Here is a 16,282-nt window from a genome sequence, read left to right on the forward strand (position 1 = left end):
AAAAAAAAAAAAAAAAATACTTCACAAATTTTGTGCGTCCGAATTGCTTTTCTTTATTTATCTCCATAAGGAACGTTCAATCCAAACCATTTGGAAGCCATAGACGTGAAGAAGCATGTTAGGTTAGGAGTTGAATGAAAAAAAAAAAAGAGAATACGAATCAAGGCAACGTGGTCATTACAAAATGACACCGGTATAAAGTGTTATTTTTTTTTATTGCAAATCATTTTTTTTCACTCATTTTTACATAATAGAGTGTCGACCGAGGACATGGTCTTTTAAGTATGATATATGAATATGAACTCTTTATCAATATACATCTTAGTAGAATTTAAGACCTAAATTAAGGGGGAAATGAGATGTGTTATGTTGACTATTGGCCTGGTTTTTTTTCTGAACTCACATTTTGTTACTTTTTTTGTTTGTTATAAATAAATGAAATCTATATATTTCTTTTTGTAACTGATAGTATCATAACACTTATATTCAATGAGTAATTTATGAGTTTACAGTTATGTACTTACAAAGCAATGATGGTTTGAATGAAAATAAAGGCAATAACATAGTAATAATTTTTTTAAAACATTCGCTAATTGACCATAACCATATCATCAAAAGATAAATTTGCAACTCTTGGTGATGGATTTTTCTGGGATTTTGTTAGTTTCTTAAAAAAAAAATCTTTAAAAAAACCCTAATAATTTTCGAACTTTTTTTTTTGAAGGAATTTAGAAAATGTATGTTTGTAGTTAGGTCTCTGCACATGAATAATATTAATTGCAATTTCTTTTATCAACATATTGATCTAATTGATAAACGTATTTGCATTAGTCGATAATTCTTTTAATAAAAATGTTTATTGTAGAATTTCACTAGTATTACATAACCTTTATTTGAATAAATCTGATGCAAATGAACAACTCTGATATAGAAAATAATTCTTTCTTCTTTAAAACGTGTTCAAATCGTGTTCATTTTGCAGAAAAACCCAAAGAAACACAAACCGACGAAATTATTTGATATCAGTGGTTGTAACCCGGGGAACTCGAGTCGTGGGAACGTACTTTTTGCAAAAGATAAGACACATTTACTTCGTAAAATGTTGTGCATCTATATTATCGTGTGCATAACGTACAAGAAAAAGGCGTTCCGTATTGAGAATGCTAGTAATGAACTTATAATGGAAACCCACAACAAAGGAAACAACTTCTAAATAAACTAATGTCGTATTATTTATGAATTATCAAAAAATAATACTTACTGTAATGATATTTTAATGATCATTTTGGTAAGTTATTTCTATGTTACAGGGACGCTTTATTTGGAATTAATGACAATTTATCATATTTGAATAGGTTATATAAACTATGGTAAATCTTCAACAGAATTATTGGAACGTTTATCTCCTGATGGAATCCATGTAAGTATTTCAATTAGTTTAAGCAGTCTGTTTGTAGCTTTATTAGTGTATAAGAAAAACATATATAAAATAGAACAGATTTAAGGTTGAAATGCATACGAAAACTAACAAATCTGTGTGTTGAAGATTAAATAAACGAAGGAAGGAAAATGGTGTGTAGAAACGATCGAAAAGCATTAATAACATGAAGATTACTGAAGTATATATCCTGGCTTTTGACTGGTACGATTACATGTAGCAACGCTAACAGTTTAATAATCGTCAACATCCTCTTCCATTCAAACGTCCACGGAAACAACAATTCCAGACAAACCATTTAACGGAGAGCAGAAAAGATGTAAAAAGTCTTATGAGTAAACATGGTACAGGTGTTAGGACAATATTTCAAAAGAGTCACCACATTTGCCAAGTCAGAGATCCAAAAACCTTGTAAAATATTTTTTTTAGTGCCATTAATAAGAATGATATTTCGTCCGTTACTATATGAAACCGTCATTCTACAGAAAGGACATTTGTGCGAAGATATGAAATCGCACGCATTTAATGAAAAATTGATAATGGTTATATGCATATGTTACAAATTCTGCGATTCAATACATTCTCCATCATTTCAACACTAACATTAAGTACTTTCTTAGCATTGCAAATAAAATATTTCCATGTCAGCCCGTTTATATCAACATCTTACTTTTTATTCATAGTTGATTTTAAAACTGTCACATGATGTATATGGTCTATATTATTTTTGGCAGCAGAAAGCGCTAATTGTGTACAAAGTTGGAGATAGAAAGCTACTGATACAGTATGAGAATCTGTTCATTGTAGTGTTTTTCGCACTAGAATTACCTTGTTTTAACGCTTTTTTATTTTCAATAAATTGGAGGTTTTGACATTTGAGCTAATATAAACATATATATTACTGGATAATAGTTCTTCGCTTACCAATTAGTTTTAAGTGCAGCTGTTGGATAAGATAAGATCAAAAATTTGTAAAATATTCCATCCCCAACAATACTGATATACAACTGAGCGTTTGCTTTCCAAAAGTTTAAAAAAACCCTTTATTTTTGGCTGCATGAATATATACTTTGTAGGCTAAATTGAAGATGGTATGTTCTATGTTTATTAGGAAAAGATTGCTTCTAAAATTGTAAACAATTGTCGCCTCCGGGTGCGGGAATTTCTCGCTGCATTGACCTGTTGATGATCTTCTGCTGTTGTCTGTTCTATGGTCAGGTTGTTGTCTCTTTGACACATTCCCCATTTCCATTTTCAATTTTATAAAATATCTATAAATGTGTCAGAAAAAATAGATAAAGTTAAGAAAAATCATAGGCTATAGGAGATAAATATTATTATGAATTATAAATAATATAAATAAAGTTGCCTTCAAAAAAGTTCGTATATAGCAAGTTTATATAGAATTTTGAAAGGACTTTAAGTTAGTGGTAATTCTAATTTTCTTCCAAAAAATATAGGTGAAATACTTTACAGTCAACCTACTCGATAGTATTTTGTTCAAAATGTATTGCTCAGGTATGATAATAACATAACTACGAGTAAATTATAACTTAATTGGTCAGATGCATATAATTGGCTAGAGTATAAAAATATTGTCAACATGGACGTTTACCAGTCTGTGATGGATACCTTATTTGGCTTTTAAACTGTTCTCTATTCGAGCGAGTCTTTTTGTAGACGAAACGGGCGTTTCGCGTACGAAATTAATATTCTGATATCTTTGAAGAATATTTCCAGTTGATGAGTTTTTTCTAAACAAGTAACAACATTCAGTGTTAAGTAAGCAAGCATTCAATTACCAATGACATCAATAGGAAACAATTTGAAAGCAGTCAAGTCGGCGATGTCCACATAAATAGAGAATCTATTTTAGTTTGAAATGTATACGCAAAAGATTTTTTGCACAACATTTCATATAATATAAGAATAAAAACTTGAGGTATCATTGTAAGTGATTGGGTTGAAGCAACACTCCGTCAGCAGCTGTTGGGAGACGGTGTAAACAAACAATATAGGTCACCATTGATCCTTCACACCATACATTGAATTATTTGCAGTGAAAACTTCAAAATAAACATAAAGAACGTCTATTACACTTCAACAAATACAACAAAGAATAAACTGTAATTTGGTTGGCTAGTTCAACCATCGTATTCACGTACTATATTTCTGAATAATGGCAACAGTAGTATACCGCTGTTCAAAACTCTTAAATCGATAAACAAAAACCAAAATCGGGGTAACTAACTAAAACTGAGGGAAGCGCATTAAATATAAGAGGAGAACAACGACAAAACATTAAAATGTAACACACACACAAACGGACTAAGCATAGACAAAATCCGATGAGAACAATAAATGTAACATCAAAACCAAATACATGAATTTGGGATAGAAAAGTACCGTTACACGTCTTAGAGTAATGTGAATTCACACGGAAATATAAGAGAAGACAAATGACACAACGGAAACACAACGTTAAAATGTAACACACACAGAAACGAACTATAATATAACAATGGCCATATTCCTGACTTGGTACAGGACATTTTTTAAAGAAAAAAATGGTGAGTTGAACCTGGTTTTGTGGCATGACAAACCTCCTGCTTTAATGGCAATAATAAATATAACATAAAAATGACAACATAACATTACAGGACTAATACAAATAAATAAGGGAACATATTAGACTAAGAAACACATGAATAATAGCTAACAAAAGGCACCAGGTTTAAAATTCAATACGCCAGAAGGGCGCCTCGTCCACACAAGACCCACCAGTGACGCCCAGTTATAAAAAGTTCGAAAGTCAAAACAAATACAAAGCTGTGCAACACTGAGGATCAAAAGTTCAAAAAGGTTGTGTCAAATATGGCTAGGGTTTTCTGTTTGGGATTAGAGAACATCCTTATCATTTAGAACAATTTTTGCTATTTCAAACAGTAAATTTTATCAAAGGAATATAAAAGATATACATGATAAAACTGAAGTATTAACTAATTACAGAAATCAAAACCCGGATACATTACATAAATCAACACAAAAAATAGACACACCCGACTTAGTCAAGGCCTCTGAGTCTGGATAACGGAATATGTATTATCTTTATCATTTAAGCAAAAGATCAAAAGACAAATCGATCCAGTCGAACCTAATAAAAAATAACTTAACATGTGTCGGTTTCATTGATGGGTTTTCCAACATCGTATATTTTATTTGATCTTTGTTTGAAATTATCGAGACATATCATACTAAGAGATAGAACTTCGTCGTGTTGTAGGTGCATATGTACTTGATCTGATTTTGAAAATTCACAGTTGAACCACGTCAAATTGTTATGAATGACAAATTTAAGGCTTCAAACACTTGTTATTACCATTATTGATGAATTTATTTTTTTTATGTGCGGCCAACCTATTTCTCTCCTTGTTTCTCTCACAATTTTCAGACAATATGATTTCTTCCATTATCTGAATCTATGATTGTGTTCTTTCTATGTAACGATATCGTGCATGGTCGCTCTTTTGCGTGCCGATGCAAAAGAAGATCAGAGAACTACGAAAGCGAATTTTAAATTGATTATCCAAAATATATTGACTTTGCTATGATATTGAACATTTTAGGACGTTAGAGTATTTTTAGTAACACCTTAATTTTTTATATTTTGTAAAATTAAATTAGACAACAACTTCTTGTGATAGAATGTTGATTTAGGGAACCTTTTAAAACATGTTTTTCCTGAACTCTACCGGCATTTTTTAACTATATTTATCCGTGAAAATAAGAGAAGTAAATGAATCATATTCTATATTTGAGTTCACCATGTCTCAATTGTATACAAAACCGCATGCACAAATTTGGGACATAGTCAAATTATCATATTTCAAACACAATTGACCTTTTTTCAGACGATGAATAATACAGTTACGTACGGAAAGCATAGTCCAACGTTTGACTTTGTCATTTTGTATGGACCGCCCCTTTTAGAATTTACTTTGAAGTTCGGTCTTTTTTCTAATCCTTCCATACCCAGTCCCGGCATCGGTTTTCTTGTATAATCCATATAATTATTTTCTCTTCGTCATAAATAATGGAAGAACACGATGAATTTTTCTCATGTCAATATTGTAATTTCAACTGATATCTATATGAACGAATTACAATAGGTTAATCCGATACCACATTAATTAAGAGTACCCATATTTTTTTCACACCATTATTTGACAAAGTTTTAAAAGTCTATTTTGACCACCAATGTGGTTATAGAAAGTAGAACTTTTACATCTCTCTTTTTTTTTTTTATCTAAATGTAGGTATTTTCCCGTTTTATGATACCGAACGTACGAATTGCTTTCGATATTAATACAAAAAGCATATGTTATTTTTTTTTATTGGAAAACATATCTAAAACAATACTATCTAGGACTAATTTATTAATATACACTTTATATGAATGGAAACATTGCATTTCATAGCATTTAATTGACAAAGAGAAAATATATTTTTCTATGATATTATTTAACATGTTTAATGTTGTTCAAAATTTTAACTCGAGTAAAATATTCAATTTAAGATTAATTGCTTTTCACTCCAATAAATTTGCAACCATGAAAGAGCAACTTTTGAAATTTGATGTTAACTAGATTTATTGAACATTATCTATCTTTTTAATCTGACAACATATACAATATAGAGTTAAATATAACTTTATATTTTTTTTCGTCACTTATATATATATACCAAAGAATTGGGGTTGACTACCGTATATATAGAATAATGAACCCGGACACTTCCAATCTTATGCAGAAGAGGCGAACGGGCGTAAACATTTACAGCACCGTCTACTAATGATTAAACCGTATTTTTTTCAAGAACGACAAATGTGAAAATATTGAAATTTGAATAACGGCTTCTTGCCAACCCTCCCTAAAATTCTGTTAAACAATGCTTTAAATTTCCGACAGCAAATTTATATCATGGTTAGACGTAGGAGGATGTTCTAACCTTTCAATATAAGATATCCCAGTTTATGAACCCTAAAAATTGCGGTTAAAAACATATACATTTATACTGCACATATCATTGAAAGTAAATTTGATTTAACGATAAACAATTTGCTGAGGCAACTTTTTTAATGCAACGAGTTGCGCGCACCCACATAAAGTTTGGCGTGTCCAAATGACCATTTAAAATATAAGTACAAGGTACGTAATCGAATTTAATTGAGACCATACCAATCTTTATTCATATAACCACGACATTGGTTTATACTCATTTGAATATAAAAAAGCATGATTAATTAGATCAAATTTATTTCTTTGAGAAATAAAACTATTTTTTGAGACACGACTCCCATTGCAAAGAGGTAAATTACTGTGATCAATTTGTTTGGTTAACCACAACATTTGTTTTATTCCATACCTCTTTTATGGCAGAGAGTGTTCTATTTTTTAACCTTTTAAGCAATAATATATGCAGACAAACCCATTTACTGCGCTTGATTAAATTTTGATAAACATATATCGGTAAAAAAATCTGGGTTTTCCATTCTTGAAGGCTGGGGATATTTGGCTTGTTACATACGAAATTAAGACAAAGAATGAATGGGTTCGCAGCGTTTAAGTTTTAATTTTTATCGTATATCTTGTTGGAATACAGGATATTAGTTGAGACATGAACGTGTCAAAAATACAGACGTAATATTTTCGTGTAAAAAAAGTCTCATCTGAACCATGTAATATGTCACAAAAAAATTAAAGATTCAGGGCTATATATATATGATTCATATACGATATCTCACCACACAAACCATATACAATAAGTAATTTTGTTTAGAAAATATAACGAAAAAATCTAGGAATAAGTAAAATAACAAAAATACAAAAAAAAAAAAAAACTCCGAGGAAAATCAAAAACAGAAAGACCATAATCAAAATGCATTCACAAAAAAACCGGACTCTTAGGTGAACCAAAAAAGGGTTAAAAAAAACCTGACAAAATGAAATGATAAAAAATATCAACGAATAGAACGAACGGCTGTCATATGTTTAATCATATGTTTGTCTTTTTCATTTTAGCCATGGCGTTGTCATTTTTATTTTCGATTTATGAGTTTGACTGTCCCTCTGGTATCTTTCGTCCTTTTTGTTTAACTTGAACAAATAATTTCCTCGAAAAAAAACCCTGGTTAAACCTGGTTTTACAGCTGTCTAAAACATCTCACTCGTATGACAGCTGTTTATAATTCCGTTAAGATGCAAGTCACATGTTAATACTATACATGTAAAACGCTTTTTTTTTATGGTTAAACAACATTAAAAAAAAAAACATTCAGAAACTTTGAAATAAAATATACATTTTCTTTCTATTTTATTCAAATAAAAATCATCTTCCATAATCACGCATAACTTATGTTTTTCGATACTTAGGGTAACTAATTATGCGATTAAATTAATTTGGGGAAACAAGTCCCAACTGTAATGTAACGAATAAAAAGCTTTAATGAGATTTATAGAACCACACGATTTTTTCGTGTATTTAAATTTTGAAAGTCGTTATACATATTAACAAAATACTTCAATTTACAATATTTAGGTAGACAAGGTGATACATGATTGAGATATTAGTCTGTCATTATTTGAGTATTATAACTTCAAAACATCAATACATCAAAAATCGTTACACACAATTAGAAGTATATTCTGTTTTGTAGAATAACTTAACTCATGCAGGGATAATTATTATTACATTAAGTATTATATATTTTTTCGTTCTTTAGTTTCACTGTTACGCAAGTGAACATTCCTAAAATTCTAAATTTATTATCATTTGTTCTCATACCAATAGTTTAGTTTCATATTTTAATAAAACTTTAATTAGAATGACCGATTTCCTCATTTGAAATTAAATTGTCTAACGTAATGAGAAACGTTGTTTGTTTATGTTTGCAAAATTGATGACAAACATATCAAAATGAAACTTTTAGCTAGTATGTAATAACAAGACTGTAGTCACTTTTGCGAAGGAGTGTTATTGTTCATTTCACTGAGAGGACAAGTGTATACAATCATTACATCATCTCAGCTGCTAAGGCCTTTCCCTCATTCCCTAATGAGCATTTAAAGGTCTCTACTACATGTATGCAAACGACGCACGCACACAAAAGTACGTTTGATAAAATTTCGTCTCTGCTTCCAGTTAGTAACATTAAGCAGTCTGTACCTTTCACGTGTTCTGTTATAACAGTTAAAAACCCTATAATATTAATAATGTTAATATATCAAATGAAATTAATTGAAATAGTTATTTTTGGAGTGTAAAAAACTGTTTACATTTTTAGATACGTTTCGTGTGATGATTATAATGCGAACATTAAATGCTAGGCAGACGGCATATAGTTCCATATAATCCATGTCAACTGTTAAGCGTCGTACAAACAGGTGTTTGTTTTAATAAGTTTTTACTTTTTATTCAAGTTACTTTAGCATACATCGAAAGTGACAAGTTCAAGTAAAGCTCTATAATATTATATGAAGGGTTTTAAATTATGATGTTTTTAATTTGTATATTAGACATGTTTAACTTCTGTCAAAGGGTAATTAAGGACGAAGTATACATTTCATTCTGTCATAATTATTTGGTTTTGGGGTTGACTGTTTTGCTAAAGCTTTTAAGATAACTTAGAACTAATATGACATTTGTAGAAGGAAAACAACTTAGTAAGTGCTAAGTGCACGATCTATTTACAATATGATTTGAAGGGTTGACAATTTGTCTTATGGCACGGGATAATACAATGTACCAATACAATCCTATACATTTAATAAATCAAAAGTATCGATGGAAACTTTTACAAAGCATTTTACCAACCAAAAAGTTATTATTTAGATGGAAGGTAACAAACAATGATTTATGTAATAAATGCTTTACTGAAGAAGATTATCAACATTACTTTATGTCATGTTCTTTTTTGCACAATTTTTGGAGAAAAATTCATAATTTATTGCAAAAAGTAAATATAGAAAAAGATGTCACATTGAAAGATATTGTTTTTGGCTATAAAATATCTGATAAATATTACTTTGGCTTTAACTTTCTTATAACTATTATTGGGTTTTCAATTTATAAATCCTACTATGGATCTGATCAGAAAATGAAAAGACTTGATGTTTTTTGTCTATTCATTAGAGAATTTACAAAACGAATGTATTATTCAAAGAAGTTAAAAGAAGATAATTTTTTAGTTAATGTTAAGAAACATTTATTAGATTGATGTTTTATTTATTAATATATAATAGAATTGAAATTTATATGTATTCTTCACAAGGTGCTTGGACTTGTTGAAGACAATGTAACAAGCAACTGATGGAAATAAAGGAATTTTAAAAATAAAAAAAAATAAATCAAAAGTACGAATTATCATTGCAACTCTACGACATAATATCATATATATAAAAGGGAAATACAAATCACGATATGACGAAAAAACAGAAAACACGAATTGAAAAAGAAATAAATATACAATAAGACAGACAACTTTTAATCTGACATGCTACGGAAAAGCAAGCAGCTTGTACCCCACTGCTGAAATTTGTTATGTTACTAATTAAAAGATTAAAAATATCTGACGATTTGGTGCAAGCTCTAAAATGAATACAGTGGTTAACATATTGGCTACGACAAATGGATAGAATATAACTTCGGTCGCTTTTAACTAAAATGAAACGAGTTTCATAGTGACATTGAAATAAAAAAAAAAAAAAAAAAATGCAACACAAACTCTGTTCCATTGTTATTGGTTTTGACTGACGCATCAAGAAATTTCGTGTCCAATTCTAAATAGAGAGAAAAAGTAAAATCATAAAAATGCTGAACTCTGAGGAAAATTCAAAACGGAAAGTCTCTAATCAAATGGCAAAATCAAAAGCTCAAACCCATCAATTAAACAAATGGACAACAACTGTCACATTCATGACGTGGTACAGACATTTTCTCATGTAGAAAATCGTGGTTAAAAACCTAGTTTTATAGCTAGCCAAACCTCTCACTTGTATGACAGTCGTTTAAAATTCCATTATATTGACAATAATGTGTGAACAAAACAAACATATATAATAGGTAAAAATGTCAAAAATAGGTGTATAGCAGTCAACATGGTGTTATTATCTTAATCACTATAAAACAAACAGATATATAAACAAACATTTACCATGACATAATAACACAATGACGGGATATTTAAGTACATAGCCTAGTCACATACAAGAAAGAAACTCAAAAAGACACACAAACAAAGCACATTAGAAAAAACCAAGTACAAGAATATGGAAATTATCATTGAATAATAACACAATGACGGGATTGATAAATATAAAGCCATGTCATATGTAACCAAGAAACATAAGAAGACTTCCTATCAAAAAATAAAGACACGTTTTGTAAGTTGCACTGTGCAATTATATAGCTCGTATTCGGTAAATTGTAGTCATCACATTATTTTAATAGTAATGTGTACATGTTTTAAATGGAATCGGAACGTAAGTCGGAAATTGACATTAAAAGCATCATTAAATATATTAAAAACACATAAAATTTACATTTCATAGTTTATTAGTTTTTGTTAAAACAAATAATTAAGTTTTATAAAAAAAACTTTGATCATACATTCTCAACATATATGTAACGTGATTGCACTTACTGGTGTATAACTTCATGTTGGCGTAACAAATTAAATGGCGGGATTGCAATCTAACGAAAATCTTGACTGTAGGTGTACCTTCAGATCATATTTTCCATGAAAACATCAAGTGTGCTAGAGCATGTATAATGTATTTGGAAAATCTGATTATATCGGATTATCCACTTAAATATTTAGTTATGATATAAGTGTGTGATAACTTAAAAGCATTCGAGAGAGATATGCTGCATCCTTAAACTTTGAAAAATGATTTATTGATGATCTACATGTTCTGCCATGTTTGTATACAATTCAGTACATTATGTAGATACTAAGAACTATCTGTGTATTTTTTTAAAATAGTATCTTTGCTTTTTCAATTTTAATTGTAAAGATTATATGAAAGATGCCGAACGGACTGAGTAAAAAATACCCACCTACACACATACAAAAACCCTGCAAACTCCCTCACCTTTCCCAAAAACACCCCACCAAAAAAAAATATTATAATAAATGATAGTTATTTGTGAATCATAAATGTTAGTTTTATTGCAGTCTAAAATAACGAACAGATTGCATTTTTGTTACAAACTTTACACGTGCGAGTTGATAAAATGCATGGAAAACTATTTTGATAATAGGAAAAAACCAGGTTCATTTTTTTCTATTTACATTTGGTAGTACAAAATACTTATTGACTTTATTTTTAGACTATAACTACATATAAAGGAGGTCTATATGTAGTACAATAAGCTAGAATTGTTCTGAGTTTGCGTTTGATAACCCCTGATAATCTTAATACTGTGTTACCTTGGGAACAGACAAATATATATATTGCAAGCTAAATTTGAAATGTATGTGATTTATATTATTAGTACAATATTGACAAGTGCATTCAATAGTGTCACTACTTTGTACTCCAAGTATTCGTTAGAGTTCATGAAAGCAGGTAAATGTCACAGCATATGTAATCTTCATTCAACATTCTGTTTACCTTATGCAATAGATACACAAAAAGGCGTACACGTTGACTTAAAAATCAAATATATCCTTAAGTGTTATATAATCATGAACAATATTACATTTTATAATTATCTGCGTTCTAAAAAGTGCAATTTACATTACACCCTTGTAATATTCATATTTCGCTAATGTTTGGGAATATACATCAGTCAAGATTTAACAAATTATTATTTCCTAGTGCTGAGTCGAAAACGTAGAAGCTTTTTTTGGTTCTTGGGGTGAATGCTCTCATAATATTACAGTATATTTTCTTGAGATAACTTTACTTATGTCAATAACTTTATGTTTTCTTTGTTCGTCTGTATAATCATTAAAATTGTAATGATGTAGGCCTACATTCGAATTGTTTCCCTAAATATACAAAATATATCTTTCCAAGTTATCTAACTTTATACAAATCAAAAAAATGAAATTTAATTCTTGAAATTAGAAATTGTTGACGGTATGATACGTCAGCCACATGAAAAATGATATAGTTGTACAATTGGATAGGTGAATAGACTAGAGGGTTAGTTTAGCTTTATACCAAGATATAACAAACTATTCGCCCAATTAAAAATTGTTGTCAAAGTCTGTCTATAGTAACATTTTAGATTTCAATTAGCGTATTCTATGTATTACTGGTAAATTATTAAGTCAAAGAATTTCGTTACCAAAAATTACTTTAAGCCTTGACTAAATTCTTGCATAGATACACACATTTTGTAAGCGATGATGGCAGAACGTGCAGAAAAAATTACTTATTTCAAACGAAATAATACAGCCCAACTTGTACGGTGATGATGTTTAACGTGCAGAATAGTTAGAACAAATCCAGGTAAAGTTATCAATACTATTAAAAACATATTCTAAAAGGTTACAAATTTAATACTGTAATAAGATCTTTGAATACTAGTATTGAGTTTTTGGTATAACATTTTGAATATCGTTATCCTTAAATTTAAACCATACTTAATATTATTTTTAGACATATGCACTTTTACTGTTTGCGAGACGTTCTACCCGAACAAGCACTGACAGTACCAGTATCCGAACCAGTACTGATTGGTACCAAGTCTCCTGCGGGACCGGATACTAAAGACGTGCTGCATAACCGAAAAAGATCTTGATTTTTTTCTTGCGGTAAATTAAGGAATTTTATAGTCGATCAGATTTACCGTTTTAGTGGTAAAACCGTTACTAGTTTTAACTTCATTCTGTCAATACCTATGTTTGACGTTGCACAATGTCATGTTGTCTCTGACTGTTAAAACATCTAACCTTAAAACATCCTATCTGTGCTTTTGTTTAATTGTTTCTGATTGGTAGCGATCTTATGAGTTAAGCTGTTTTCAAATGAATTTTATTGTTTGTTCTTATTTTTGGTTGTAACACGACAGTCCGATGTTATAGGGAGGGTTGAGTGCTCACAAATTTGTTTAACTATGCCACCTTCTGTATGAGCCTGTCCTAAATCATTAGCCTGTAGTTCAGTGATGTCATGTCTGTTATATTTGTTTTTTCGCAAATTGTTTTGTTTAACTTAGGCCGTTAGTTTCTTAATTGAATTGTTCCATATTTTTCATATCGATATCTTTTAAAGTCGACTAAAGGGTATGGGTTTTTTTACATCCCTGAACACTGTACGGTTGCCTATAATTGCCAACATTTAACTTTTTTTGCGACACAAAACATCTTTTTGTACACTTTGAAAATAAAATGTTATCAAAATAAAGAATGTTGTTCATTTGAGTTTGGGAGTTGATGCCTTAATAATCGAAAATTGATATCGATAAAAATGTACATAATAATGTGTAGATTTTATTCATTTATCTAATCAATTGCAATTTTCAACGTTTTTACATGTCAAACTACAATGTATATATCAGATCTTAATATTCTTATCACGGTTTCTTTTAAAAAGTTAATCATTGCTTTAAAAGAAGTTACTTACACAAGGGGTCTTAATCAAAATAGCTGAAGTTATCTCTGTTTTAACAATGATTCCAGAATAATAGAAACTGTATTTATCTCTCCATACGTTACTGGAAGTTCAAACGGATGTACTTTAGTCGCGAAAATTATACTAGATAAGACTTCGGGTGCAGTATTAAAAGAGCAATTATTCTATATGAGTCTTCTGTAATGATACATAAATACCATCAGATGTAAGATTATCTTGTGTATAATTTTAAGGTTAAAACCCCCAAATTAAGACCTCCAGTAATCTATCAAATTTCTTAACTTATTTTAAAGAATTAAATAACATGCATTTGGGTGTTTGAAAATAATATTTCATTTATGTCAAATACAATAATGTTTAAATCTTTATTTCAATATAGTGACTTCTTATATTGAAAAGGACATAAAGTAGAATGAAATAGCGGTATCTTTTTAATACTTTTTTTAAAATTTCAATGCCTTTGCCTCTCATATGCATGTGACCTTGTGGTTTGAGTAGGTTTTCAGTATTAAGTGCTTTAAAAAACGGATCAATTAAGACTAAACGTAGGAATAAAAAAAAACAAAGCACAAAACGCACCTGCTTAATTCTTTCTTCATAAAAAAAACCTTATATGGTAAGAACTATTACGTCTTATCATGTCTGTAATGTTAACCAAGCGAAACGTCAAAATCCAACTGATGGTATAAGCATGAAGGAGGCCAAATTATATCTCTGTCTTATTAAAGTTAATAAGTTAGAAACTATTGTCTTTATGTGCAAAACTTTGAATTATCTAGTTAGAGAAAAATATATGCATAGAGGAAAACCAAGTTAAAGGCTAATGCTAGCTCTTTTCCATTCCCCTTGAGAATTTCATGTATACAGTCTGCCTAAGTACATGCCATGTGTTAATAGAATGCGACAAAATTATAGTGTCGCATGTATAAAATCTTGACGTCCACTCATCAGAATCGGTATGAATGAATGCAAACAATATTTCTAAATATAGTTATTCATTGTTATTAATACATGCATAGTTGTTAACGCTTACCATGTCGACGCACCCGGTCGCGCATCTTTTGGAATTCACGCGATATTTACTCAAGTTTCTGTAAGTTATTTGATTTGTTTATTCTAAATCGATCTACGAGATTTGAACATCGGTAAATAATTGTCGCATTAACTATTCACTAAAGTCAAAATCATGCGGTTCAAACATGTAGCCCAGGTTTTTAAAATAAATTCTGGCAGTCTGTTCGTCAAAAATTTCATGAAGCATTAACACATGTTCAGCTATAGCAGTCCTTTTCTAGATTTTGATATTTCAGATTAAAACTAGAAAATCAAAACAAAAAATGTAAGATAAAATAGAGAAGTCACGCTCCTTATTGGTAATTTTATTTTATTTGGTCGATGTGAAGCCCTGGTGGATTAACCCTTACACGGGATATTCACCTCCTTATCAGTCCATAATTGTATATGGTAATGAGCAGCAACTTAATTTTTTTTTTAAATGACAGTCTGTTAAGAGTATATATATATATATATATATAAAGGATTAACGTTTTTGATTTACGTCTGGAAGTGATTTTTGTTACAAACTAATAAAATTGAGAATGGAAATGGGGAATGTGTCAAAGAGACAACAACCCGACCATAGAGAAGACAACAGCAGAAGGTCACCAACAAGTCTTCAATGCAGCGAGAAATTCCCGCACCCGGAGGCGTCCTTCAGCTGGCCCCTAAAGATGCAAAAATGCAGCAGGGCTAAACATGTTTAAGAGATCTCATCCCTCCCCCTATACCTCTAGACAATGCAGAAACGCAAACGCATAAAATACGCACATTAAAATTCAGTTCAAGAGAAGTCCGGGTCTGATGTCAGAAGATGTAACCAAAGAAAATAAACAAAATGACAATAATACATAAATAACATCAGACATCTAGCAGTTAACTGACATGCCAGCTCCAGACTTCAATTAAACTGATTGAAAGATTATGTCTTCATCATAATTATCAGGCACAACACTTCCCGTGAGGGCTTTAGTATCATACCATTATAACATATATGAGAAGAACATAACCCGTGTCATGCCAACAACTGGTTTTTATATAAATAAATGTGTTTAGTTCCGATGCAAAGACCCTATAAGTGAATCAATATTAACGCCAAAATATGCAATCTTTAATGACCTGACAACAGTATCGTAACTATATC

Source organism: Mytilus galloprovincialis, chromosome 1 (assembly GCF_965363235.1).
Source record: "Mytilus galloprovincialis chromosome 1, xbMytGall1.hap1.1, whole genome shotgun sequence".
Lineage (NCBI taxonomy): Eukaryota > Metazoa > Mollusca > Bivalvia > Mytilida > Mytilidae > Mytilus > Mytilus galloprovincialis.